General features: G+C 47.8%; 7 non-coding genes across 7 annotated transcripts; all 7 read right to left on the bottom strand.

Moving 5' to 3' along the window:
* Window positions 1-1,913: 1,913 nt before the first annotated feature.
* Window positions 1,914-2,053, bottom strand: LOC144793036 (U4 spliceosomal RNA). The gene has a single exon (XR_013602707.1). It is a non-coding gene; the product is annotated as a U4 spliceosomal RNA (small nuclear RNA).
* A 1,929-nt stretch (window positions 2,054-3,982) lies between these two features.
* On the bottom strand, window positions 3,983-4,122 carry LOC144793788 (U4 spliceosomal RNA). Its single transcript, XR_013603254.1, has one exon. It is a non-coding gene; the product is annotated as a U4 spliceosomal RNA (small nuclear RNA).
* A 9,066-nt stretch (window positions 4,123-13,188) lies between these two features.
* LOC144793126 (U4 spliceosomal RNA) lies at window positions 13,189-13,335 on the bottom strand. The gene has a single exon (XR_013602787.1). It is a non-coding gene; the product is annotated as a U4 spliceosomal RNA (small nuclear RNA).
* A 1,929-nt stretch (window positions 13,336-15,264) lies between these two features.
* Window positions 15,265-15,404, bottom strand: LOC144793927 (U4 spliceosomal RNA). Its single transcript, XR_013603376.1, has one exon. It is a non-coding gene; the product is annotated as a U4 spliceosomal RNA (small nuclear RNA).
* Window positions 15,405-17,333: 1,929 nt separating this feature from the next.
* On the bottom strand, window positions 17,334-17,473 carry LOC144793035 (U4 spliceosomal RNA). Its single transcript, XR_013602706.1, has one exon. It is a non-coding gene; the product is annotated as a U4 spliceosomal RNA (small nuclear RNA).
* A 1,930-nt stretch (window positions 17,474-19,403) lies between these two features.
* LOC144793130 (U4 spliceosomal RNA) lies at window positions 19,404-19,542 on the bottom strand. The gene has a single exon (XR_013602791.1). It is a non-coding gene; the product is annotated as a U4 spliceosomal RNA (small nuclear RNA).
* Window positions 19,543-21,473: 1,931 nt separating this feature from the next.
* LOC144793953 (U4 spliceosomal RNA) lies at window positions 21,474-21,613 on the bottom strand. The gene has a single exon (XR_013603399.1). It is a non-coding gene; the product is annotated as a U4 spliceosomal RNA (small nuclear RNA).
* Window positions 21,614-23,146: the final 1,533 nt, after the last annotated feature.

Genomic DNA, 23,146 nt, shown 5'->3' with positions numbered 1-23,146 from the left:
CGGCACCGGACCCTCTCCGTCTCCAAGGGCAGGCCCACTGTGCGCACCGCAGGCACCGGTGATGAAGTCCGAGCCCAGCGGGTAGAGCGGAGCGCCGTCGCGTGGACCCAGATCGGCTTCCAAACCCGGGCAGGGTCCGCCTCCCTCCCAGGCCGTGCACCAGGCCCGATCTGCTCTCCGAGACGGCGCCGCACCTCGGACCGTAAAAGCACCACGGAATGCGGCCACAAGCTCACCGCCGCCACTCCATGTTCGAACACCCCCGCTCCACGAGTCTGAGCATTCCGGGGGGGAGAATCAGCTCATGTACGGTAGGATTAGGGCTTCAGGACGGCGGAGCTCACTTCGAGTGCGACCACTCAGCTCGCCATCTTGGCCACGCCCCCCAACGGCAATCAATTTAAAGGAAAATAAATTATAGATACATTTTTCCATATTCCATAATGCACGTCTGCCATTTCATGGCACTACATAGTTGCATTTGCTGCATTTCATTTTTAGCTTTGGGAGGTACAATATACTGGTTTCCTGGTTTTCAAAACATTTTAGGGGAAGATTCACAAGGACCTGACGCAACTGCATGGATGCATAAGTTTCCTTGAGTCAGTGCTGAATGTCCTTGTGCCACGATGAATGTGCTGTATTTACAATACAGCGCTCCATGGCGCAAGGATTAACAGATGCGTCAGAAATTCTGACGCATCTGTTGGCACAAAAGTGACGCATTGCTGGAAATGCTCATGAAAGTGACGCAAAAAGCCCTGAGTCATAACTTATGCCTGGTCTGTGCTGGCGTAGGGATTTTGACACAGTGAAGGCGTAGAGTGATGTAGTGAAATCTTGTAGATTTCAGTGCGTCAGTTCTAGAAGGCTTTTAGCGTGGGAACGCCCACCCTGCATACATTATACCTGACGCAGGTATAATGTGATGCGGGACTTTACAATGTGACACATCTCCCTAGATGCGTCACATTGTAAATGGGCCGCAACATTTACGCCGCAGCTGCGTCACAATACAGATTTTTATACTTGCCCTATATAAGGCTGTGTGTACGTTGTGTGTCTCCGTCTGCATGCAGCATACAAATGTGCCAGATCTGGTAGCCCAGTTGGGCTGATGCAGCCACGCAAGAGCTCTTTGCCTGACCTCATTGTCACCGATTCAAATCAGGGAGGATCCATGCAGTCTTTCAAGGCTCTCAGGTGAAAAAATGGGCCCTAGAGCAAGGAAGAAAATAGGCCCCCTTGTTGAAGTTTGGATTATAAAATACCGCAATAATCAGGGTTCAGTGCGTCCCGCAGGTCTGTGGGCGCCAGTGCAACTGCACCTGCTGCACCAACAGAAGCTACGCCCCTGTCATAGAGCTGGGTAACATCAATTACTCAGTGCCACAAAGAGCATTAGAAATAAACTTTACATAATGTCAAACGGCAAAAACAAGAGCTTTGTCAGTTCTTGTTCTGTTTCAAACACTCCATACAATCTGTATGAACCCTCTCCACATTTTCCTACTGATAACAAACGCCTTCGCTCCCAGAAAAAAACTTTCTGGGCGGTTAGTGCACATTTGAATGGGAGATGAGACCTCGGAAGAGCCCAGCCTTGCACCGGACTGCGAGTCACTTCAGAGAGCAGAAACAAAGCCCGTCCTCTGCCCATCACTGACCCAAGCGAATCTATGGAGCAAAGATGAGAACAAAGGGGAAGAAATAAAAGAATAACGAAAACTCATCAAGGAAAATAAATCCCTAAATTACTGCTGTATTTAAAAAGCTGAGAAAACAAAAGAGAACGTAAAGAGTAAACTGAAGACAAATGGAGTCACCATTTTGTCCTTGTCACAGATCACAAACCTGCAAGTAAATTGCATAGCAAAATAAACTATCTTATTTTTTAATTACATATTCTCCAGTCTCCGAAGAGACTGTCAAAAATTCCCATTTCGACTATATTTCAAGTCTCCATGACGGGGTATTGGGTAAAGTTTTCAATAAACAATAATCGCGCCTCGGTTAAACCTCATTGGCTACAATACTGCCACTGCGCAAAGCTAAACAATTTAGTGTGAATTTCATGCACACTTGCCCTAGTACCTCATGTTACAAAGAACATGATTCCTTTTCAAAAGATGTTATCTGTTTATGCATAACTACTCCTCCACTGCTTCTGATAGGCAATGTAAGACATATAATGGTGTTGTTTTACTAATTTCTATCAGCTCTCTGCCTCAAACCGTCGATAGCCACACGCAGAGAATTATAGGAAATTGTATGCTAAATAGCTGTACAGGTAAGCAGCACCCTCCCAAGTTATGGATTTGATGATCAGGCAGATATACCTTCACACAAAGATGAGATCTAGGCTGCTAACCATGGGTTGTGGAAAATATAAGAAGCACAAATTCATAATAGCATTCTCATAGGTCCCACTGTCTTCAAATGTTTACTAGAGAAGGAACGGCAATCAATTTAAAGGAAAATAATTTATAGATAAATGTTTCCATATTCCATAATGCACATCTGCCATTTCATGGCACTACATAGTTGCATTTGCTGCATTTCATTTTTAGCTTTAGGAGGTACAATACACTGGTTTCCTGGTTTTCAAAACATTTTAGGGGAAGATTCACAAGGACCTGACGCAACTGCATGGATGCATAAGTTTCCTTGAGTCAGTGCTGAATGTCCTTGTGCCAAGATGAATGTGCTGTATTTACAATACAGCGCTCCATGGCGCAAGGATTAACAGATGCGTCAGAAATTCTGACGCATCTGTTGGCACAAAAGTGAAGCATTGCTGGAAATGCTCATGAAAGTGACGCAAAAAGCCCTGAGTCATAACTTATGCCTGGTCTGTGCAGGCGTAGGGATTTTGACACAGTGAAGGCGTAGAGTGATGTAGTGAAATCTTGTAGATTTCAGAGCGTCAGTTCTAGAAGGCTTTTAGCGTGGGAACGCCCACCCTGCATACATTATACCTGACGGAGGTATAATGTGATGCGGGACTTTACAATGTGACACATCTCCCTAGATGCGTCACATTGTAAATGGGCCACAACATTTACGCCGCAGCTGCGTCACAATACAGATTTTTATACTTGCCCTATATATGGCTGTGTGTACGTTGTGTGTCTCCGTCTGCATGCAGCATACAAATGTGCCAGATCTGGTAGCCCAGTTGTGCTGATGCAGCCACACAAGAGCTCTTTGCCTGACCTCATTGTCACCAATTCAAATCAGAGAGGATCCATGCAGTCTTTCAAGGCTCTCAGGTGAAAAAATGGGCCCTAGAGCAAGGAAGTAAATAGGCCCCCTTGTTGAAGTTTGGAATATAAAATACCGCAATAATCAGCGTTCAGTGGGTCCCGCAGGTCTGTGGGCGCCAGTGCAACTGCACCTGCTGCACCAACAGAAGCTACGCCCCTGTCATAGAGCTGGGTAACATCAATTACTCAGTGCCACAAAGAGCATTAGAAATAAACTTTACATAATGTCAAACGGCAAAAACAAGAGCTTTGTCAGTTCTTGTTCTGTTTCAAACACTCCATACAATCTGTATGAACCCTCTCCACATTTTCCTACTGATAACAAACGCCTTCGCTCCCAGAAAAAAACTTTCTGGGCGGTTAGTGCACATTTGAATGGGAGATGAGACCTCGGAAGAGCCCAGCCCTGCGCCGGACTGCGAGTCACCTCAGAGAGCAGAAACAAAGCCCGTCCTCTGCCCATCACTGACCCAAGCGAATCTGTGGAGCAAAGATGAGAACAAAGAGGAAGAAATAAAAGAATAACGAAAACTCATCAAGGAAAATAAATCCCTATATTACTGCTGTATTTAAAAAGCTGAGAAAACAAAAGAGAACGTAAAGAGTAAACTGAAGCCAAATAGAGTCACCGTTTTGTCCTTGTCACAGATCACAAATCTGCAAGTAAATTGCATTGCAAAATAAACTATCTTATTTTTTAATTACATATTCTCCAGTCTCCGAAGAGACTGTCAAAAATTGCCATTTCGACTATATTTCAAGTCTCCATGATGGGGTATTGGGTAAAGTTTTCAATAAGCAATAATCGCGCCTCGGTTAAACCTCATTGGCTACGATACTGCCACTGCGCAAAGCTAAACAATTTAGTGTGAATTTCATGCACACTTGCCCTAGTACCTCATGTTGCAAAGAACATGATTCCTTTTCAAAAGATGTTATCTGTTTATGCATAACTACTCCTCCACTGCTTCTGATAGGCAATGTAAGACATATAATGGTGTTGTTTTACTAATTTCTATCAGCTCTCTGCCCCAAACAGTTGATAGCCACACGCAGAGAATTATGGGAAATTGTATGCTAAATAGCTGTCCAGGTAAGCAGCACCCTCCCAAGTTATGGATTTGATGCTCAGGCAGATATACCTTCACACAAAGATGAGATCTAGGCTGCTAACCATGGGTTGTGGAAAATATAAGAAGCACAAATTCATAATAGCATCCTCATAGGTCCCACTGTCTTCAAATGTTTACTAGAGAAGGAACGGCAATCAATTTAGGTTTAAAGTATTTTATTCAGCACGACACACAAGGACAGACAAATAATAACAAAGACACAGCAGGGCGGAAAGCCAAAGTTCAAAAGCGGCAGCAACAGGTAACATCCTGTGGGTCTCGAGCGCTCAAGAGCAGAAGACAAATGTCGCCTCAATGTGTCAGAACTTTTCAACAAACCCCCCCCCCCTCCAACAGCCCCCCCAACTCCCAACCACCCTTCACCCCCCCCCCCCCCTTCCCCCCCTCCTCGTCCAGTGCACAGTTCCTAATAGCGACACACATCAGAGCTTCAGCGTCAAGGATGACTAGGCCATAGGGAGATCATGGGGCAGAGCCCTCCGGGGTCGGAAGCCTGAGAAGGCGGAGATACTTGGGACAGGTGAGCTCTCGAAATTCAGTAAGCAACAGGGAGTGAAAGGGTTGCCAGAGTTCTCTAAACTGATCCACATCACCCGCCACCGTAAGAGACATTTTCTCCATTCCCAACACATGCCATAACCTGTGAATCCAGCCAGTGATAGACGGTATCGTGGCCGTGTGCCAGTGAATTAAAATGTTCTGGACAGCGGAACCCAGAGCTATCGCTATCTGCCTACCCCTGCGAGATCGAAGGGGATACATGAGATCATTCGGGAGCCCCAACAGAGTATAGGCAGGGAAGCGGGGCAGTTCAATTTCGAAGCTAGAATCAATTTCATCCAACACTTCCTTCCAGTAAGGCTCCAGAAGCGGGCAGTCCCAAAGTATGTGAGTGAGAGTACCTCGATGCCCACATCCTCTCCAGCATGTATCATCTTTACCACGATCAAACTCACGCACTCGTTCAGGCGTGTAATACCAGTAGGTAGAAACTTTAGTTAGTGTATCAGTGAGCCCCATGTGGTAAGCTGAGTGCCTCGCTCTGTACGATATGTGTTCCCACTCTTTATGGCTTAGTGTCCTCCCCAATTCCCGTTCCCACCGCTCCCTCCCAGGGTGGCAAAGGTGTGTTGCTGGTGGCTGCAGGAGTTTATACAAATCAGTGATCAGTTTGGAGTCCGAAGTCCGCGTCATGAGCCAATGTTCATAGGGGAGAAAAGGCCGGTCGGCCGTCCCTCTCACCTGCGGCTGAAGAGCCCAGTGGCGAGCCTGCATATAGCGAAGTCGCTCTGTCTCCGGAAGCGAAAACTCTTGACGGAGCTGGGGAAAGGGGATAACCCCTTCCGGGCCATACAGGTGACATAAGGCCCTACATCCCGCTTGACGCCATCTCGCAAAGGCCCCCGTTTCCATCCCCGGGGTAAAGTCCGGGTTGTCCACCAGCGGGGTGAGCGGAGACGGGAACGTGGTAAGACCGCGCAGAACGCCAGTAGCATCCCACACTCGCAGAGGCACTCTCGTGACAAAGGAGGCGTAGAGGTTTTTAGGCCGGTGCGGGCGACGCAGGAAGGGGATCTCCTGTAAGGGCCTCCCAGCCACCGACTGATCTTGAAAGAGCCAGTGCTTATCAGACTCCCATTTACTCCACTCCACAAGGTAGCGCAATTGAGTAGCTTGAAAGTACTTGCGGAAGTCAGGAATACCTAACCCGCCAGCTTCCGGGGCCAACAATGAGAGGGCCCTACGCATCCTAGGTTTCTTACCCTGCCAGACAAACCGAGAAACGTCCGCTTGGAGCTGCGAGATCCATCCTACCGGCGGTTGGAGCGGCAGGGCCCGAAAGAGGTATAGTACCTGAGGCAACACCGTCATCTTGACGGCAGCTATTCTGCCAAGCCAGGAAAAAATGCCTCGGTTCCACCGGCCCAACTCCTCCCTAATCTTGGCACCTAGAATCCGGTAGTTCGCCGACACCATGGCCGGCAAGGTAGGGGCAATCTGGATCCCCAGATACGGCACCGCTCCCGAAGACCAGAGCATGGGGAACCGTTGCTGCAGATACGTCCTAGTGTCCGATTCGAGCGAGACATCCAGCGCCACTGATTTCCCCATGTTCATCTTAAACCCCGACACAGTGCCAAAGGAGGCCAATTCCTCCATGCACGCGGGGAGAGCCACGCGGGGCCTGTCAATGGTCAAAATAACATAGTCAGCGTAGAGGCTAATAGCGTGTTCAAAGCCCCCCATTCGGATGCCAGTCACCATCGGGTTATCTCGCATCCGCTGGGCCAACGGCTCCATGTACAGCGCGAAAAGCAGGGGCGAGAGCGGACAGCCCTGCCTGGTGCCCCGTTCAATACCAAAAGAGACCGAGGCACATCCGTTGACCCGGACCACCGCCGACGGGCGGTTGTAACAGTTAAGGATCATGGAGCGGAATTTCTCTCCAATACCAGCCTTCATCAGCACTCGTTCCAAGTACGGCCAGTGGACACGGTCAAATGCCTTCTCCGCATCCACCGCCAACAGCATCCGTTCCCCAGGAATCCTGGAGGCCTTTTCCAGCAAATGGACTACACGTTTCGTATTGTCCACCGTCTGCCGTCCAGGGACGAAGCCCGCCTGATCGGGGTCGACCAAACCGGGTAGGTGGAGAGCCAGTCTAGCGGCCAGGATCCCCGTATACAACTTCAGATCGATGTCCAAAAGGGAGATCGGCCTATATGATCCGCACTGCGTCGGATCTTTACCGGGCTTAGGGATTACCGAGATGGTAGCTCGAAGCAGATCAGGCGGAATGGCCCCAGGGTCCGCAAAGGAGTTAAAAAGACGCGTCAGGATGGGAGCCAACGTCGTGCAGAATGTTTTGTAAAATAGTGCGACGTAGCCATCCGGCCCCGGTGCCTTACCATGTTTAAGTCTGGCAATAGCAGATATCACCTCCTCAACCCGGATGTCTCTGTCTAAGTGGTCCGCCTGTTCCGGCTCCAGTGAAGGCAAGACAACCGAGCCCAAATACGCTTCCAGGGCCTCCTCATTCGGGGGATCTCCCGTATAGAGGTCTTCATAAAACCTGCGGAACACAGCCGCTATCTGCGCGTCACCAGTCTCCAGGCGCCCCGACGGGTCAGCGATTTCCTTAACAAGCTGGGATTGCCGCGCCACTCGGAGCCTATGTGCCAACAACCGGCCACACCGGTCTCCACCGGTGTAAAAGGCGTGCCGCAACCGCAACGCCGCATACTCAGCCCGGTCAAGGTCCAGGGCTGCTAAAAGCTTCCGAGCCTCCTTGAGCTGCCGCCAAATTCGAGGAGCCCCCGTCCTGCAGTGGATCTGTTCCAGCTCTCTCACCCGATCCGTAAGTTCCTCTCTTTTGGCCTGCCGTGCCTTATTATCCGCCGAAGAGATCGCAATGAATTCCCCTCTGACAACAGCCTTCAGGGCCGCCCATTGTGTAGCCCGACTAGTGTCCGCATTGTCATTATGAGATTGAAATTCTCTAATCACTGTCTCAATGCGAGTCACTACCTCCTTCCTGTGCAACAGCGTGTCACGAAGGCGCCATGTCCGAGGGCGAGGGGCCGCCGGAGGCACACTCAGCAGAACCTCAACAGGAGCATGGTCCGAAAGGGAGATCACCCCCATCTCCGCACCCGAGGCCAGCGCCTTTACCGGGGAGGTAACCAGAGGGTAATCTAACCGTGCATACGTCTTGTGCGCGTGGGAGTAATACGAATAATCCCTATCAGTCGGGTGTAGCTGTCTCCATAAGTCAAGGAGGTCCACCTCTGCAAGTTGAGCTCTTCGGTCCGCAGAGAGTTCCCCGACCTGAGGGGAGCGCTGCGCCGATCTATCTAGTGCGGAATCAAAGACAATATTAAAGTCCCCCCCGAGTATGATATGTCTATCTGGAGTAGCCGAGACCTCTTCGAACGCCGCCTGCAGAAAGCGGTCCTGCCGCTCATTGGGACCGTATAAAGACCCGATCGTAAACAGGAGACCCCCTATTCTAAACCGGTAAGCCAGTAGTCTACCTTTTTGTTCAGTGAATTTGTGAAGAATTTCCCCCCTGAAGTGGCGCGCCACCAGAATCGCCACTCCGGCCGTTTTAGTGGTGCAAGAGGAAAAGAATTGTGTAGGGAACTTGTGGGACTTGAGTCTGTGTGTGTCCTGTGATAGCAAGTGCGTCTCCTGTAGGAGACAAATGTCTGCCTGTGTGTTCTCTAAGAGCGAGAGGACTGCCCGCCTCTTTACAGGATTATTCAAACCCCGAACATTCAGGGTCACCACCTTACATGTGGTGGGAGGCATGGACAACAGTGGAGCAGAAAGCAGCAAGATCCCCCGTCAGCAAGATCGGGAGGACAGAGGCTAAACATGGCAAGGGGCGCAGCAAAGCACAAAGCAACGAACAGGGACAGGAGAAGCAAACCGTGTCATGCAAACCAATGAGCTTACCACCCAGCCGCCAACCCACTGCCCTCAGAATGTCTCGCACCAACCGCCCCTCGCCCCTCCAATTCTCCCGCAAAGCATGAAGACAAGCCAGACCACAGTCGTTATAGCTCAGTAGAAGCAACCCAAAAAGTACAGACACTGCCAAGATAACTAGAAACCCCTCTGTGCACTGGACGACCCCCCCTCCCCACTGCCAACACCCGGATCCCCCCCTCCTACCCCGACCCCAACCCTCCCAAACTTCTCCAAGTGACCCCGTCCCGCCCCCACCCCAGTCCCTCCCCTCAACTGGAACTGGCACAACTACCCCGAACTCCCCCCCACCCCCCTTCCAGAAGCCCCACAAACCCAGTGTCCCAGTCCGGTCCTTATCGGACAAGCCTGTGGAAAGTCAAACCAGTGGACGTCCAGCCACCACGCACCTCTCCGTGCCCCCCGCCCCCCCTAGACCCCCAAACCTGCATATCCATAGGTGCGATGTCGATCTCCCCCCGGAGTTCATTCAGGCTGTCAGAGCCACTTCATGCCTTACAGGATCAGCGGCTCCATCCCGCAACTCGGGATCCGGCTCCAACCCAGCCGCAGGGGAGTCCGGCCTTGTCGAAGAAGCGGATGACTGCCGGCCGGGGACCGTCTGTCAACCATCTCTGGTGAAACTATTCCGGCGGGGCGTGGGAGATCCGTCTTCATTAGCAGTGATCCCGAGCACCCCACAGGTATCCTGAAGGGAACGCAGCTGATGTAGGGTACCATTCCATCGAAAGATGAGACGGAAAGGGTGTCCCCAGGAGTACTGCGTGCCATGTCCCCTAAGAAAGTCGGTCGCAATTTTAAAAGCCTTGCGCTTCTGGAGGGTGGACGAGGCCAGGTCCTGATAAAGGGCTACTCGATGGCCCCTGAATTCTAGGGAAGATCTCTTTCGGGCCTCCCGCAGTATCCGCTCCTTCAGGGGATAGTCCGGCAAAAAGGCCAAGATGTCCGGAGGAGGTGCCGAAGTCCGGCGCTGCAGGCCCACTCGGTGCGCCCTATCAATCCGGATGGGAAAGTCAGCCGACTCACCCAGCACCTCTCGGAACAGATCCCCAAGGTACGATGCGACGTCCTCCCCCTCCTCCCGAGACGGAATGCCTCGGACACGGATGTTGTTCCGCCTGGAGCGATTTTCGAGGTCCTCCGTGTGTGACTGCAGGTCCAGCTGTTGCTCCCGAAGACGAATGACCTCCTGCTGAAGTTGCGCAATTTCTTCGTCTCTGTTGTGGCCCGCTTCTTCCACCGTAGCCACCCTGTCACCTAGGCCGTCCACGTCCCTTCGTATTTCACGGACCTCACCCGCCACCTCCTGCTTGAGCGTTTGGAAGTCGTCTCTCAGCGAGCTGAAGAGTGATTCCAGGAAGGACCTCGTAACCGGCGGCTCCCCCCCGCCTGCTCCCTGGGAGCCACCCGGAGGAGATGGGGACGGCTGACCCCGATCATGTCTTGCATTGTTCCTATGCAACATCTCAGGCAACGTGCGATCTCCTTTCCGCGTTCCCTTATTCTGCGCCATGATGGCCGTCGAGACGTTTCCCCCGGGAGTCCAATGTCTCAGCCCCCGGTATGATCCCAGGACCGGGCTAGCGGTCCCACACGGGGTCTCTCCAATGACCCAAGGGCTGGGTCACTTCACCGCCAAAGCAAGAACCGCAATGGGGCCCACGGCCTGCACCTCCAGTGACCAGCTGTCCGTCTGTGTCCGTAGGCCCACAGGGCCCGATCCCACACTCCTCTCAGCTCCACGGGCTCCGCTGTCTCAAGCCGACCGGCCCGGGCACCACTACGGACTCCCCTTCAAGTCAAGTCGCGGCGGGACCACCGGGTCACACGGATCCCGCAGCCATGCCTTGGTAGCTGTCGCCGCGCTTTACAGATCTATACAAGAGTGCGTACTTCGGCCGCCACGAGGCGGGCTAAGCCAAAGGAACCAGTTCTGCTTCGCGCCAATGTGCGGGCGCAATGGCGGGTCTAAGGCAGCAGTCCTCTACACTCGTCACCCGGGGGAGTCGGCCTCAGCGCTACATCTCAGCGCCCTCCTGCCACAAAGCTCACAACGGGGCCCACAGATGAATCCGCAGACCCGTCCGGGCCCCTCACTCCAGACCGGCGGGTGTCAAGTCCTCCGCCACACAGGCCGCCGAGAACCAGGAAATAGGCCAAAGCCACGGCCTCGATTAGCGCAAGGCCTCCAGTTCAGCTCCGCCCTCGCCGCTCACCGGACCGCTTCAAGAACCGGGTCCGCCAAGAAGACCCCCTCCGGGCTGAGCAGAGTTGCCCGGGACAGGCGCGGAGGGACCACAGCTCCTCCCGGAACCTCGAGGCGGCTATCCAAGAGGTCCGTGTCCGGGACTAGGCCCAAGCCGCGGCCTCCCGTAGCTGCCGGCAGCAATCTCGGCACCGGACCCTCTCCGTCTCCAAGGGCAGGCCCACTGTGCGCACCGCAGGCACCGGTGATGAAGTCCGAGCCCAGCGGGTAGAGCGGAGCGCCGTCGCGTGGACCCAGATCGGCTTCCAAACCCGGGCAGGGTCCGCCTCCCTCCCAGGCCGTGCACCAGGCCCGATCTGCTCTCCGAGACGGCGCCGCACCTCGGACCGTAAAAGCACCACGGAATGCGGCCACAAGCTCACCGCCGCCACTCCATGTTCGAACACCCCCGCTCCACGAGTCTGAGCATTCCGGGGGGGAGAATCAGCTCATGTACGGTAGGATTAGGGCTTCAGGACGGCGGAGCTCACTTCGAGTGCGACCACTCAGCTCGCCATCTTGGCCACGCCCCCCAACGGCAATCAATTTAAAGGAAAATAAATTATAGATACATTTTTCCATATTCCATAATGCACGTCTGCCATTTCATGGCACTACATAGTTGCATTTGCTGCATTTCATTTTTAGCTTTGGGAGGTACAATATACTGGTTTCCTGGTTTTCAAAACATTTTAGGGGAAGATTCACAAGGACCTGACGCAACTGCATGGATGCATAAGTTTCCTTGAGTCAGTGCTGAATGTCCTTGTGCCACGATGAATGTGCTGTATTTACAATACAGCGCTCCATGGCGCAAGGATTAACAGATGCGTCAGAAATTCTGACGCATCTGTTGGCACAAAAGTGACGCATTGCTGGAAATGCTCATGAAAGTGACGCAAAAAGCCCTGAGTCATAACTTATGCCTGGTCTGTGCTGGCGTAGGGATTTTGACACAGTGAAGGCGTAGAGTGATGTAGTGAAATCTTGTAGATTTCAGTGCGTCAGTTCTAGAAGGCTTTTAGCGTGGGAACGCCCACCCTGCATACATTATACCTGACGCAGGTATAATGTGATGCGGGACTTTACAATGTGACACATCTCCCTAGATGCGTCACATTGTAAATGGGCCGCAACATTTACGCCGCAGCTGCGTCACAATACAGATTTTTATACTTGCCCTATATAAGGCTGTGTGTACGTTGTGTGTCTCCGTCAGCATGCAGCATACAAATGTGCCAGATCTGGTAGCCCAGTTGGGCTGATGCAGCCACGCAAGAGCTCTTTGCCTGACCTCATTGTCACCGATTCAAATCAGGGAGGATCCATGCAGTCTTTCAAGGCTCTCAGGTGAAAAAATGGGCCCTAGAGCAAGGAAGAAAATAGGCCCCCTTGTTGAAGTTTGGATTATAAAATACCGCAATAATCAGGGTTCAGTGCGTCCCGCAGGTCTGTGGGCGCCAGTGCAACTGCACCTGCTGCACCAACAGAAGCTACGCCCCTGTCATAGAGCTGGGTAACATCAATTACTCAGTGCCACAAAGAGCATTAGAAATAAACTTTACATAATGTCAAACGGCAAAAACAAGAGCTTTGTCAGTTCTTGTTCTGTTTCAAACACTCCATACAATCTGTATGAACCCTCTCCACATTTTCCTACTGATAACAAACGCCTTCGCTCCCAGAAAAAAACTTTCTGGGCGGTTAGTGCACATTTGAATGGGAGATGAGACCTCGGAAGAGCCCAGCCTTGCACCGGACTGCGAGTCACTTCAGAGAGCAGAAACAAAGCCCGTCCTCTGCCCATCACTGACCCAAGCGAATCTGTGGAGCAAAGATGAGAACAAAGGGGAAGAAATAAAAGAATAACGAAAACTCATCAAGGAAAATAAATCCCTAAATTACTGCTGTATTTAAAAAGCTGAGAAAACAAAAGAGAACGTAAAGAGTAAACTGAAGACAAATGGAGTCACCATTTTGTCCTTGTCACAGATCACAAACCTGCAAGTAAATTGCATTGCAAAATAATCTATCTTATTTTTTAATTACATATTCTCCAGTATCCGAAGAGACTGTCAAAAATTCCCATTTTGACTATATTTCAAGTCTCCATGACGGGGTATTGGGTAAAGTTTTCAATAAACAATAATCGCGCCTCGGTTAAACCTCATTGGCTACAATACTGCCACGGCGCAAAGCTAAACAATTTAGTGTGAATTTCATGCACACTTGCCCTAGTACCTCATGTTACAAAGAACATGATTCCTTTTCAAAAGATGTTATCTGTTTATGCATAACTACTCCTCCACTGCTTCTGATAGGCAATGTAAGACATATAATGGTGTTGTTTTACTAATTTCTATCAGCTCTCTGCCTCAAACCGTCGATAGCCACACGCAGAGAATTATGGGAAATTGTATGCTAAATAGCTGTACAGGTAAGCAGCACCCTCCCAAGTTATGGATTTGATGATCAGGCAGATATACCTTCACACAAAGATGAGATCTAGGCTGCTAACCATGGGTTGTGGAAAATATAAGAAGCACAAATTCATAATAGCATTCTCATAGGTCCCACTGTCTTCAAATGTTTACTAGAGAAGGAACGGCAATCAATTTAAAGGAAAATAATTTATAGATAAATGTTTCCATATTCCATAATGCACATCTGCCATTTCATGGCACTACATAGTTGCATTTGCTGCATTTCATTTTTAGCTTTAGGAGGTACAATACACTGGTTTCCTGGTTTTCAGAACATTTTAGGGGAAGATTCACAAGGACCTGACGCAACTGCATGGATGCATAAGTTTCCTTGAGTCAGTGCTGAATGTCCTTGTGCCAAGATGAATGTGCTGTATTTACAATACAGCGCTCCATGGCGCAAGGATTAACAGATGCGTCAGAAATTCTGACGCATCTGTTGGCACAAAAGTGAAGCATTGCTGGAAATGCTCATGAAAGTGACGCAAAAAGCCCTGAGTCATAACTTATGCCTGGTCTGTGCAGGCGTAGGGATTTTGACACAGTGAAGGCGTAGAGTGATGTAGTGAAATCTTGTAGATTTCAGAGCGTCAGTTCTAGAAGGCTTTTAGCGTGGGAACGCCCACCCTGCATACATTATACCTGACGGAGGTATAATGTGATGCGGGACTTTACAATGTGACACATCTCCCTAGATGCGTCACATTGTAAATGGGCCACAACATTTACGCCGCAGCTGCGTCACAATACAGATTTTTATACTTGCCCTATATATGGCTGTGTCTACGTTGTGTGTCTCCGTCTGCATGCAGCATACAAATGTGCCAGATCTGGTAGCCCAGTTGTGCTGATGCAGCCACACAAGAGCTCTTTGCCTGACCTCATTGTCACCAATTCAAATCAGAGAGGATCCATGCAGTCTTTCAAGGCTCTCAGGTGAAAAAATGGGCCCTAGAGCAAGGAAGTAAATAGGCCCCCTTGTTGAAGTTTGGAATATAAAATACCGCAATAATCAGCGTTCAGTGGGTCCCGCAGGTCTGTGGGCGCCAGTGCAACTGCACCTGCTGCACCAACAGAAGCTACGCCCCTGTCATAGAGCTGGGTAACATCAATTACTCAGTGCCACAAAGAGCATTAGAAATAAACTTTACATAATGTCAAACGGCAAAAACAAGAGCTTTGTCAGTTCTTGTTCTGTTTCAAACACTCCATACAATCTGTATGAACCCTCTCCACATTTTCCTACTGATAACAAACGCCTTCGCTCCCAGAAAAAAACTTTCTGGGCGGTTAGTGCACATTTGAATGGGAGATGAGACCTCGGAAGAGCCCAGCCCTGCGCCGGACTGCGAGTCACCTCAGAGAGCAGAAACAAAGCCCGTCCTCTGCCCATCACTGACCCAAGCGAATCTGTGGAGCAAAGATGAGAACAAAGAGGAAGAAATAAAAGAATTACGAAAACTCATCAAGGAAAATAAATCCCTATATTACTGCTGTATTTAAAAAGCTGAGAAAACAAAAGAGAACGTAAAGAGTAAACTGAAGCCAAATAGAGTCACCGTTTTGTCCTTGTCACAGATCACAAATCTGCAAGTAAATTGCATTGCAAAATAAACTATCTTATTTTTTAATTACATATTCTCCAGTCTCCGAAGAGACTGTCAAAAATTGCCATTTCGACTATATTTCAAGTCTCCATGATGGGGTATTGGGTAAAGTTTTCAATAAGCAATAATCGCGCCTCGGTTAAACCTCATTGGCTACAATACTGCCACTGCGCAAAGCTAAACAATTTAGTGTGAATTTCATGCACACTTGCCCTAGTACCTCATGTTACAAAGAACATGATTCCTTTTCAAAAGATGTTATCTGTTTATGCATAACTACTCCTCCACTGCTTCTGATAGGCAATGTAAGACATATAATGGTGTTGTTTTACTAATTTCTATCAGCTCTCTGCCCCAAACAGTTGATAGCCACACGCAGAGAATTATGGGAAATTGTATGCTAAATAGCTGTCCAGGTAAGCAGCACCCTCCCAAGTTATGGATTTGATGCTCAGGCAGATATACCTTCACACAAAGATGAGATCTAGGCTGCTAACCATGGGTTGTGGAAAATATAAGAAGCACAAATTCATAATAGCATCCTCATAGGTCCCACTGTATTCAAATGTTTACTAGAGAAGGAACGGCAATCAATTTAAAGGAAAATAAATTATAGATACATTTTTCCATATTCCATAATGCACGTCTGCCATTTCATGGCACTACATAGTTGCATTTGCTGCATTTCATTTTTAGCTTTAGGAGGTACAATATACTGGTTTCCTGGTTTTCAAAACATTTTAGGGGAAGATTCACAAGGACCTGACGCAACTGCATGGATGCATAAGTTTCCTTGAGTCAGTGCTGAATGTCCTTGTGCCACGATGAATGTGCTGTATTTACAATACAGCGCTCCATGGCGCAAGGATTAACAGATGCGTCAGAAATTCTGACGCATCTGTTGGCACAAAAGTGACGCATTGCTGGAAATGCTCATGAAAGTGACGCAAAAAGCCCTGAGTCATAACTTATGCCTGGTCTGTGCAGGCGTAGGGATTTTGACACAGTGAAGGCATAGAGTGATGTAGTGAAATCTTGTAGATTTCAGTGCGTCAGTTCTAGAAGGCTTTTAGCGTGGGAACGCCCACCCTGCATACATTATACCTGACGCAGGTATAATGTGATGCGGGACTTTACAATGTGACACATCTCCCTAGATGCGTCACATTGTAAATGGGCCGCAACATTTACGCCGCAGCTGCGTCACAATACAGATTTTTATACTTGCCCTATATAAGGCTGTGTGTACGTTGTGTGTCTCCGTCTGCATGCAGCATACAAATGTGCCAGATCTGGTAGCCCAGTTGGGCTGATGCAGCCACGCAAGAGCTCTTTGCCTGACCTCATTGTCACCGATTCAAATCAGGGAGGATCCATGCAGTCTTTCAAGGCTCTCAGGTGAAAAAATGGGCCCTAGAGCAAGGAAGAAAATAGGCCCCCTTGTTGAAGTTTGGATTATAAAATACCGCAATAATCAGGGTTCAGTGCGTCCCGCAGGTCTGTGGGCGCCAGTGCAACTGCACCTGCTGCACCAACAGAAGCTACGCCCCTGTCATAGAGCTGGGTAACATCAATTACTCAGTGCCACAAAGAGCATTAGAAATAAACTTTACATAATGTCAAACGGCAAAAACAAGAGCTTTGTCAGTTCTTGTTCTGTTTCAAACACTCCATACAATCTGTATGAACCCTCTCCACATTTTCCTACTGATAACAAACGCCTTCGCTCCCAGAAAAAAACTTTCTGGGCGGTTAGTGCACATTTGAATGGGAGATGAGACCTCGGAAGAGCCCAGCCTTGCACCGGACTGCGAGTCACTTCAGAGAGCAGAAACAACGCCCGTCCTCTGCCCATCACTGACCCAAGCGAATCTGTGGAGCAAAGATGAGAACAAAGGGGAAGAAATAAAAGAATATCGAAAACTCATCAAGGAAAATAAATCCCTAAATTACTGCTGTATTTAAAAAGCTGAGAAAACAAAAGAGAACGTAAAGAGTAAACTGAAGACAAATAGAGTCACCGTTTTGTCCTTGTCACAGATCACAAACCTGCAAGCAAATTGCATTGCAAAATAAACTATCTTATTTTTTAATTACATATTCTCCAGTCTCCGAAGAGACTGTCAAAAATTCCCATTTCGACTATATTTCAAGTCTCCATGACGGGGTATTGGGTAAAGTTTTCAATAAACAATAATCGCGCCTCGGTTAAACCTCATTGGCTACAATACTGCCACTGCGCAAAGCTAAACAATTTAGTGTGAATTTCATGCACACTTGCCCTAGTAGCTCATGTTACAAAGAACATGATTCCTTTTCAAAAGATGTTATCTGTTTATGCATAACTACTCCTCCACTGCTTCTGATAGGCAATGTAAGACATATAATGGTGTTGTTTTACTAATTTCTATCAGCTCTCTGCCTCAAACCGTCGATAGCCACACGCAGAGAATTATGGGAAATTGTATGCTAAATAGCTGTACAGGTAAGCAGCACCCTCCCAAGTTATGGATTTGATGATCAGGCAGATATACCTTCACACAAAGATGAGATCTAGGCTGCTAACCATGGGTTGTGGAAAATATAAGAAGCACAAATTCATAATAGCATTCTCATAGGTCCCACTGTCTTCAAATGTTTACTAGAGAAGGAACGGCAATCAATTTAAAGGAAAATAATTTATAGATAAATGTTTCCATATTCCATAATGCACGTCTGCCATTTCATGGCACTACATAGTTGCATTTGCTGCATTTCATTTTTAGCTTTAGGAGGTACAATACACTGGTTTCCTGGTTTTCAAAACATTTTAGGGGAAGATTCACAAGGACCTGACGCAACTGCATGGATGCATAAGTTTCCTTGAGTCAGTGCTGAATGTCCTTGTGCCAAGATGAATGTGCTGTATTTACAATACAGCGCTCCATGGCGCAAGGATTAACAGATGCGTCAGAAATTCTGACGCATCTGTTGGCACAAAAGTGACGCATTGCTGGAAATGCTCATGAAAGTGACGCAAAAAGCCCTGAGTCATAACTTATGCCCGGTCTGTGCAGGCGTAGGGATTTTGACACAGTGAAGGCGTAGAGTGATGTAGTGAAATCTTGTAGATTTCAGTGCGTCAGTTCTAGAAGGCTTTTAGCGTGGGAACGCCCACCCTGCATACATTATACCTGACGGAGGTATAATGTGATGCGAGACTTTACAATGTGACACATCTCCCTAGATGCGTCACATTGTAAATGGGCCACAACATTTACGCCGCAGCTGCGTCACAATACAGATTTTTATACTTGCCCTATATATGGCTGTGTGTACGTTGTGTGTCTCCGTCTGCATGCAGCATACAAATGTGCCAGATCTGGTAGCCCAGTTGTGCTGATGCAGCCACACAAGAGCTCTTTGCCTGACCTCATTGTCACCAATTCAAATCAGAGAGGATCCATGCAGTCTTTCAAGGCGCTCAGGTGAAAAAATGGGCCCTAGAGCAAGGAAGTAAATAGGCCCCCTTGTTGAAGTTTGGAATATAAAATACCGCAATAATCAGCGTTCAGTGGGTCCCGCAGGTCTGTGGGCGCCAGTGCAACTGCACCTGCTGCACCAACAGAAGCTACGCCCCTGTCATAGAGCTGGGTAACATCAATTACTCAGTGCCACAAAGAGCATTAGAAATAAACTTTACATAATGTCAAACGACAGAGCTTTGTCAGTTCTTGTTCTGTTTCAAACACTCCATACAATCTGTATGAACCCTCTCCACATTTTCCTACTGATAACAAACGCCTTCGCTCCCAGAAAAAAACTTTCTGGGCGGTTAGTGCACATTTGAATGGGGGATGAGACCTCGGAAGAGCCCAGCCCTGCGCCGGACTGCGAGTCACCTCAGAGAGCAGAAACAAAGCCCGTCCTCTGCCAATCACTGACCCAAGCGAATCTGTGGAGCAAAGATGAGAACAAAGAGGAAGAAATAAAAGAATTACGAAATTACGAAAACTCATCAAGGAAAATAAATCCCTATATTACTGCTGTATTTAAAAAGCTGAGAAAACAAAAGAGAACGTAAAGAGTAAACTGAAGCCAAATAGAGTCACCGTTTTGTCCTTGTCACAGATCACAAATCTGCAAGTAAATTGCATTGCAAAATAAACTATTTTATTTTTTAATTACATATTCTCCAGTCTCCGAAGAGACTGTCAAAACTTGCCATTTCGACTATATTTCAAGTCTCCATGATGGGGTATTGGGTAAAGTTTTCAATAAGCAATAATCGCGCCTCGTTAAACCTCATTGGCTACAATACTGCCACTGCGCAAAGCTAAACAATTTAGTGTGAATTTCATGCACACTTGCCCTAGTACCTCATGTTACAAAGAACATGATTCCTTTTCAAAAGATGTTATCTGTTTATGCATAACTACTCCTCCACTGCTTCTGATAGGCAATGTAAGACATATAATGGTGTTGTTTTACTAATTTCTATCAGCTCTCTGCCCCAAACAGTTGATAGCCACCCGCAGAGAATTATGGGAAATTGTATGCTAAATAGATGTCCAGGTAAGCAGCACCCTCCCAAGTTATGGATTTGATGCTCAGGCAGATATACCTTCACACAAAGATGAGATCTAGGCTGCTAACCATGGGTTGTGGAAAATATAAGAAGCACAAATTCATAATAGCATCCTCATAGGTCCCACTGTCTTCAAATGTTTACTAGAGAAGGAACGGCAATCAATTTAAAGGAAAATAAATTATAGATACATTTTTCCATATTCCATAATGCACGTCTGCCATTTCATGGCACTACATAGTTGCATTTGCTGCATTTCATTTTTAGCTTTAGGAGGTACAATATACTGGTTTCCTGGTTTTCAAAACATTTTAGGGGAAGATTCACAAGGACCTGACGCAACTGCATGGATGCATAAGTTTCCTTGAGTCAGTGCTGAATGTCCTTGTGCCACGATGAATGTGCTGTATTTACAATACAGCGCTCCATGGCGCAAGGATTAACAGATGCGTCAGAAATTCTGACGCATCTGTTGGCACAAAAGTGACGCATTGCTGGAAATGCTCATGAAAGTGACGCAAAAAGCCCTGAGTCATAACTTATGCCTGGTCTGTGCAGGCGTAGGGATTTTGACACAGTGAAGGCGTAGAGTGATGTAGTGAAATCTTGTAGATTTCAGTGCGTCAGTTCTAGAAGGCTTTTAGCGTGGGAACGCCCACCCTGCATACATTATACCTGACGCAGGTATAATGTGATGCGGGACTTTACAATGTGACACATCTCCCTAGATGCGTCACATTGTAAATGGGCCGCAACATTTACGCCGCAGCTGCGTCACAATACAGATTTTTATACTTGCCCTATGTAAGGCTGTGTGTACGTTGTGTGTCTCCGTCTGCATGCAGCATACAAATGTGCCAGATCTGGTAGCCCAGTTGTGCTGATGCAGCCACACAAGAGCTCTTTGCCTGACCTCATTGTCACCAATTCAAATCAGAGAGGATCCATGCAGTCTTTCAAGGCTCTCAGGTGAAAAAATGGGCCCTAGAGCAAGGAAGTAAATAGGCCCCCTTGTTGAAGTTTGGAATATAAAATACCGCAATAATCAGCGTTCAGTGGGTCCCGCAGGTCTGTGGGCGCCAGTGCAACTGCACCTGCTGCACCAACAGAAGCTACGCCCCTGTCATAGAGCTGGGTAACATCAATTACTCAGTGCCACAAAGAGCATTAGAAATAAACTTTACATAATGTCAAACGGCAAAAACAAGAGCTTTGTCAGTTCTTGTTCTGTTTCAAACACTCCATACAATCTGTATGAACCCTCTCCACATTTTCCTACTGATAACAAATGCCTTCGCTCCCAGAAAAAAACTTTCTGGGCGGTTAGTGCACATTTGAATGGGAGATGAGACCTCGGAAGAGCCCAGCCCTGCGCCGGACTGCGAGTCACCTAAGAGAGAGCAGAAACAAAGCCCGTCCTCTGCCCATCATTGACCCAAGCGAATCCGAGGAGCAAAGATGAGAACAAAGGGGAAGAAATAAAAGAATAACGAAAACTCATCAAGGAAAATAAATCCCTAAATTACTGCTGTATTTAAAAAGCTGAGAAAACAAAAGAGAACGTAAAGAGTAAACTGAAGCCAAATAGAGTCACCGTTTTGTCCTTGTCACAGATCACAAACCTGCAAGTAAATTGCATTGCAAAATAAACTATCTTATTTTTTAATTACATATTCTCCAGTCTCCGAATAGACTGTCAAAAATTGCCATTTCGACTATATTTCAAGTCTCCATGACGGGGTATTGGGTAAAGTTTTCAATAAGCAATAATCGCGCCTCGGTTAAACCTCATTGGCTACGATACTGCCACTGTGCAAAGCTAAAAAATTTAGTGTGAATTTCATGAACACTTGCCCTAGTACCTCATGTTACAAAGAACATGATTCCTTTTCAAAAGATGTTATCTGTTTATGCATAACTACTCCTCCACTGCTTCTGATAGGCAATGTAAGACATATAATGGTGTTGTTTTACTAATTTCTATCAGCTCTCTGCCCCAAACCGTCGATAGCCACACGCAGAGAATTATGGGAAATTGTATGCTAAATAGCTGTACAGGTAAGCAGCACCCTCCCAAGTTATGGATTTGATGCTCAGGCAGATATACCTTCACACAAAGATGAGATCTAGGCTGCTAACCATGGGTTGTGGAAAATATAAGAAGCACAAATTCATAATAGCATCCTCATAGGTCCCACTGTCTTCAAATGTTTACTAGAGAAGGAACGGCAATCAATTTAAAGGAAAATAAATTATAGATACATTTTTCCATATTCCATAATGCACGTCTGCCATTTCATGGCACTACATAGTTGCATTTGCTGCATTTCATTTTTAGCTTTAGGAGGTACAATATACTGGTTTCCTGGTTTTCAAAACATTTTAGGGGAAGATTCACAAGGACCTGACGCAACTGCATGGATGCATAAGTTTCCTTGAGTCAGTGCTGAATGTCCTTGTGCCACGATGAATGTGCTGTATTTACAATACAGCGCTCCATGGCGCAAGGATTAACAGATGCGGCAGAAATTCTGACGCATCTGTTGGCACGAAAGTGACGCATTGCTGGAAATGCTCATGAAAGTGACGCAAAAAGCCCTGAGTCATAACTTATGCCTGGTCTGTGCAGGCGTAGGGATTTTGACACAGTGAAGGCGTAGAGTGATGTAGTGAAATCTTGTAGATTTCAGTGCGTCAGTTCTAGAAGGCTTTTAGCGTGGGAACGCCCACCCTGCATACATTAAACCTGACGCAGGTATAATGTGATGCGGGACTTTACAATGTGACACATCTCCCTAGATGCGTCACATTGTAAATGGGCCCCAACATTTACGCCGCAGTTGCGTCACAATACAGATTTTTATACTTGCCCTATATATGGCTGTGTGTACGTTGTGTGTCTCCGTCTGCATGCAGCATACAAATGTGCCAGATCTGGTAGCCTAGTTGGGCTGATGCAGCCACGCAAGAGCTCTTTGCCTGACCTCATTGTCACCGATTCAAATCAGGGAGGATCCATGCAGTCTTTCAAGGCTCTCAGGTGAAAAAATGGGCCCTAGAGCAAGGAAGAAAATAGGCCCCCTTGTTGAAGTTTGGAATATAAAATACCGCAATAATCAGGGTTCAGTGCGTCCCGCAGGTCTGTGGGCGCCAGTGCAACTGCACCTGCTGCACCAACAGAAGCTACGCCCCTGTCATAGAGCTGGGTAACATCAATTACTAAGTGCCACAAAGAGCATTAGAAATAACTTTACATAATGTCAAACGGCAAAAACAAGAGCTTTGTCAGTTCTTGTTCTGTTTCAAACACTCCATACAATCTGTATGAACCCTCTCCACATTTTCCTACAGATA

This window comes from Lissotriton helveticus, chromosome 11 (assembly GCF_964261635.1).
Source record: "Lissotriton helveticus chromosome 11, aLisHel1.1, whole genome shotgun sequence".
Taxonomy (NCBI): domain Eukaryota; kingdom Metazoa; phylum Chordata; class Amphibia; order Caudata; family Salamandridae; genus Lissotriton; species Lissotriton helveticus.
Note: the sequence above shows the minus strand (reverse complement) of the source record. Positions and strands in the feature narration are given on the sequence as shown.